Source organism: Notothenia coriiceps, unplaced genomic scaffold, assembly GCF_000735185.1.
Source record: "Notothenia coriiceps isolate Sejong01 unplaced genomic scaffold, NC01 NC01_scaffold00000339, whole genome shotgun sequence".
In the NCBI taxonomy this organism is placed as follows: domain Eukaryota; kingdom Metazoa; phylum Chordata; class Actinopteri; order Perciformes; family Nototheniidae; genus Notothenia; species Notothenia coriiceps.
In genome coordinates, this window is record NW_011333040.1 from 19,649,542 (window position 1) to 19,655,585 (window position 6,044).

Below are 6,044 nucleotides of genomic sequence, written 5' to 3' on the forward strand. Positions count from 1 at the left end.
TAAGCATTGATTGTGCTTTAGGGGAAGTTGGGGGCTGATTGAGGGTAGGGTGTCTTCAAAAGCTAAAAAAAATCCCTTGCTGCTTTGAATAATGTGGACGTTTGCGTTGCTTTTCAAGGAAATGTTGTGGGATGTGAAAGCCTTGCATTGCGTAGTGATATCTTAATAGCTGTGTTCCTTGAACATGTGCTAGTACATGGTGTCTCTGACAGAAAATAGCTTGCATCCAACAGACAGGAGAAAAATGACTGACTTTTCATGTTCCAAACCGAAATGATTGCCTGTGGTATTGGCATTTGAAGTCATCTGCTGCGGAACTGATACATCATCAATTACCAAGGCCATTTCTTAAGTGGCTGTGGACTGTATTGCATACTAATGAGAGCGTGAAGTTTTAATGTGGAGCTGAGAGTCTGCATGCAAGTGTGTGCGCTGTGCATGGAAATGTGTTGGAATGAGCTGTATGTGTCCCTCCCTGGAGAAGCCAATTCAAACCATTGATTGGTGTGCGCACTGACAATGACTGATGGGAAAGACAGAGAGTGGGCCAGTCTTACTCTAAGATTAGAGTGTAGATCTTTCTTGTTACAGAAGAGGTGTTGCTCAAAAATATTGATCAGACTGTCATAGAGTAGAGGAATAACAAATGTAAGCTGCTTTTTTATTCTTCTATCAGCAGGGAAACTAGAAAGACTACCAGGCCCTTTTTATAGACAAGGAAATCGAGCTACAAGAACATGTCTTAGGGCCGTGCAGTGTGGACTCCTGCCACAGAAAGTAAGAAACGATCCAAGAAAGTGATTTCTACATTCATGAATTAAGCAGGGCATCAGCAAGCGGATTGGACAGGACAATATATAATACAGATTTCTGTGAGAAGGTCATCTGTATGTTGAGACGTAATATTATTTGAGACTCACACCGTGGCCAGCCAAAGACAGGGAGTGTCACTGGAATTCATTTTCACAGAGCTGAAATTTGATCAAAACACATGAGTATATGGACACCCTCTGTATTATACTGGGCTCAGGGAGTAGCAATTTCAACATATGCCATGAGAGCAAACATACACTTAAGCTTGAGGAAAGGAAAGTCCAACCATTAGCCTGGTGTCGCCATTCACTAAATGCATCTACAGTAGATCTTACCCTACCATTGCTTTATAAGACACATGCCTTTGGCGTGACCCCCAAATGGATGACTGCTGCCAACACAAGAGGCCCAACAGCACACCACCTGGATGCCACCTGTTATTCTTGAAGTGGTTAAATGTGAATAGATGCCCCAGTCCTGCTGTTTGTTGGGTTAGGATGTCAGCTTTGATCAATATTGTTCTCTGTTCATCAGTTAGAGGAAAGATACGAGGGAGAGACATGATGTATAGGAGCTGCAGGTCTGACAAGGTTTGTAATGGTCTATTTTAGAAGGTAAAAGGAGAAATGGTCAGATTTAAAAAGAAAATCAGCAAAATGGCATTTGATTCATCAGAGGCCTTTGACTTGCTGCACACAACATATTGGCCTACTCACAACAATACGTGGCTGTAGCATTAGGGTATACCGTGTGTGTGATGCCGTGTCCAAGAATAGTCATTACAGTGAGATTAGCCTCTCATCCCCTGCGAAATAGGCTATTTCCAGAGTGGTGGCTGACACACACATTTATGATTTAGGAGGTTAAGGTCCTGGCTGCACATCACGGGGGTCAAAATCCATCCTTTTTGTTTGAGGTGCATCATGTGTGCATGTGTAGGAAGGCACTTTATTCAAGTTCGCTGACTCTGGTCAAGGTCCCAATGCTTCACCCTTCATTTGTACCATTTATCAATAGTATAATGCAAAACATTGTTTATAAGCAGCTATCTGTTTGAAATATGCTCCTAGGTTAGCGCAGACAAATGCCGTTCAACAAGTGCTCACCTTTTAAAACGGCATAAGCTTTGCATTGTACAAAATCCTCCACAAAGTGTTCTCGGCCTACATCCCAACATAATCTTTTCAATACATAGAAAAGTCAGCCCATTCAGTTTCTCTTAAGCGACAACTTTTGTAAAGCCCTGCTTTGTCACTGTAGCTGACATAATCCAGCTGCTTTCCCCCTGGCTTATATGGTGTGTCTCGTCAAATGTGTTAGTTATGTTTATGTATTATGTCTGTCATTTTCATGTTTTTTCACGTCTGGTCATGTCTGTTTATTTAGATCCTTCATCTCTAGTCAGTCTCTGTGTTTATTGTCATGTCTCGTTTTCCATTTCCTGTTTTATTTTGTACTTACCTCTTGTCTTTCATTCCAGGCCCTGTTTCTTCTTCCCCTTGTGTGTTTTTCCCGTCATCATCAGTGTCCCTGATTGTTTCCACCTGTTCCCACTCATCTCATTTTTAAGTAGTCCTGTCTCTCCCCTGTCCTGTGTCAGTTCCTCTTGTTTGTTTACCCGAATGGTCATGGCAAGCCTCAGCTAAGAGAAGATTGCTTTCACTCATGTCAGGTTTTGTTGTTTTGTTAATTTTGTAGGCTTGAGTTTCTTTCTCTTTTTGTTATGCATAGTTTTTCCTCCTTGTGAGGGCTTTTTGTTAATTCCAGTACCTACTCTGTTAAAAGGAATTTCCTGATCTTTCAAATTAAAAATACTTTTTTTACATTTAAGACTTTGTCTCTGTGTCGTGCATTTGGGTCCATCAGTTTGTGTCGAGGTCCTGACACTGGATGATGTATTTGTTTGCTGCTTTCTAATCTAAAGTAAAACCAACAATATTTTCACTCTTTCACCCATATCTATATAAACTACCTTATATTTTCTAAACCAATCACCAAACGTAGACCTGGTACTTGAAAAAACAATTATGTCCCGTATCATTTACAAAGTAATTTGAACCAAAACCTTTGTTTTCAATTTCCATTTAAACCAACTGCATGTATGAACTAGAGAATGCAATTCCTGAAGAAATTGTTAGTGGGAATGCTTTATGCTGAAAAGCTGACGCTAAACTGCTATGCTGAAATGTAATGTGTAAGAAGAAAGTGCAGAATTTAGATTGAAATGATACATGAACACTGGGGGCTTGAATGTGTGATGAGAGAAGAAAAGAAAGTAAAAAGGCTTGGAAAAGCAGCAGAATATTTGAACTGCAAACTTTTGAACTAACTTGATGGCGAATGATCTGTCACCATGCCAACGACATTTGATGACATCCCATAATACACTTAGATGCGTTGATGGCTGCATCGTTGCCAAACCTGTGAAGTTTTGGGCCGTTTGGAGCATTTTCACTGAAGTTATGAGAAAACCGTGTTTCATGGTGAGCATTGTGTTGCCATGGCAACGGCATTTGAAGAAATCTCAAAACTGTGCCGTAGATGTCTTCACGGCTGGACTGTTAGCACACATGTGAAGTTTGAGTACTTTTTGAACATTTTCATAGGAGTTATTGCGACATCGTCTTTTATGGCGAGGGATGCGCCTCCATGGAAACGGCATATGATAACACCCCATAATTGATGTAGAGCTGTTGAGGGCTGGACCGTTAACCATTATCTGAAGTCTGGTGCTGTTTTGACCCTTTTCATTGGCGTTACGACAACATCGCTGTTTTATGGCGAGGGAGCGTTTCCATGGAAACGGCATATGGTTAGATCTCGACTTTGGTGTAAAGGCTGTTGAAGGCATGGACCGGGTGATATAACAACCGAGAGTTTGGGGGACCGATCGGACGCCTGTCCATTGGATTAACAGCGACAGTCGTGCTTTTATGGCGAGGGAATGCGTGTTTGCCATCGGCAAAGTAGCCCAACTGGTGCGGCATCTAAGAATTTGCCGGTAAATGCTGTTGAAGGCATGGAGCGCGGGGATATACAGGTGAAGATTGTTGGGAANGTCATAGAAGTGTTCAAATCTGGATCAGTCTGTATCAGATCCGTTGCAGCCCCTTTTTAAGAGATTTGGGTATGGAGGAAAATAGAGAGGGTTGTGTTTTCTGACACTTGGTGAGTTTCCTGGAACACCGGGGACACATATTCATGTAGAAAAGACGTACAAAAGTGCATTTTGCATGAAAAGGTCACCTTTAAGTATATTTTGATGATAATACTTTTGTACTTTTACTTGAGTAACATTTGAATGCAGGACTTTCACTGGAACAGAGTATTCCTACACTCTGGTACTTCTACTTTTACTACAAGATCTGAGTACTTCCTCCCCCTCTGAATATGGTACAGTGTGTAAAACAACCCAGTGACAGTGTTAGTGCTGACGGTCACTATGGATACAGTGAGGCTGATTCCCCCTGATGTCTCTCACATAGCGAGGTGCTGCAGAGGGTTTGTAAGCACTGTAATGGAAATTATGTTTATCAGAGAATTGAATGCTCTGATGTTACATTTTAACATATAAATAATACAATTCTGTAAGCCTTCCATGTTGAGTGACAGTAGATCTCAGCCCCCAGGAAGGTGATCAGTCACAAGGTGCCATGTGACCAGAAGGTGATCATGGGTCTCTTGTACTCTGATAGGGTCATCATGGGTCTATTGTACTCTCATCATGGGTCAGTTATCTCATGACTAAGCATGTATTCAATAGGCGCCTTCACACCGGAGTACTTTTCCCATTATAGTTCCGATACAGTTCCGAAAATGTGCGTTCACAGAGAGCAGGGACTGAGAAGGGAGAAAAAGGTTCCCATTTCTGATTGGCTGGGCGGATTGCAAACCACGCCCTGTAAAACTCCCAAAAAGTTTTGTGAAGCCGCCATTTTATTTGTTGGCATTAGCATTATTAGCATTAGCATTAGCCCAGCGCACCAACGCAGAGAGAATAACTTATGGCAACACAAAATAAAACCTGGGAGCGGTGGAGATGAGGAGGTGTCGGCGTTCTGGCGATTTACTCGAAGGCTTCAGTAGAAGCTGTTGGGAGTCCCAGCAGCTTCTACTGAAGCCAGTCCCCAACTCCGGGGACTTCCGGCCGGGGACTTCGGGTGGCAGTATACGCCGTGAAGTTGTTTGCGGCCTGCCAGTAAACCCAGAGCAGAAGAAGAAGAAGTGACGTCAGCGGATTCATTTGCCTAATCCTCCCCCAGGGACTTATGGATGGATGTTCTTTCAAAAGTTCAGGTGTTTAAGATTAAAGAACCAGAAAGACATCTCTTTGACTAGTTCATTTCAATAATTTCCAGCACAGCACTGACCGGTGACGGAGGAGCTGGCGGACCACGAGGGGATGGTGTGTCTCCTCTGGTAGAAGAGGATGTAGGCTCCACGTGTGCAGACCTCCGCCTCCGGCACCGCCTCCGCACTGCTGTCATCATAACTGTACCACTGGCCATCCACTGAGTTCCTGCAGAAAGCTGCAATCACCACCACAAAGGAGAGAAATAACCAACGTGTGAGAGTGGAGGACAGGAGGGGCAATCAACTGAGGTGGAGGAAGTGTTATTATGTTACTGCAGGGATGGCAAAAGAATCAGAATCAGATTCAGAGTCCCACAGAGGGGAAATGACATTGTTACAGCAGAAAAGAGCCAAAGACAGCTTAAGCTTGTGTTTCCTGTGATTTCAATAACACTTTAATAATGTTGCCGCCTTGGTAGTCTCTGTAGATTAATTGGTGCAGCAGTTTTATGTTTTATGAATTTTCATTGCTCGAGAATCGTAATGTAAAAAAAAGTTGGATTCAACTTTAATCTAAATCAAGAGTGGTGCAGGAATGAGTCATAAAACTAGGAAATGTGTCAGCAGTTTGCCACTTCCTGTTGAAAAAAATGACCAAACGTCAATAGCCCAACATTAGCCACCTTTAGCTTAGCGGTGGTGACGTGAAGTCATGTGACCGTGCTGTAGTTCCTTTATAGCCCAACATTAGCCACCTTTAGCTTAGCGGTGGTTACGTGAAGTCATGTGATCGTGCTGTAGTTCCTTTATAGCCCAACATTAGCCGCCTTTAGCTTAGCGGTGGTGACGTGAAGTCATGTGACCGTTCTGTAGTTCCTTTATAGCCCAACATTAGCCACCTTCAGCTTAGCGGTGGTGACGTGAAGTCATGTGACCGT

General features: G+C 42.9%; 1 protein-coding gene across 2 annotated transcripts in view; it reads left to right on the forward strand.

The window, feature by feature from the left end:
* marchf2 (membrane-associated ring finger (C3HC4) 2) overlaps window positions 1-6,044 on the forward strand; it is a 32,341-nt gene that overhangs the window by 23,995 nt on the left and 2,302 nt on the right. The gene's annotated exons all lie outside the window — the stretch shown is intronic.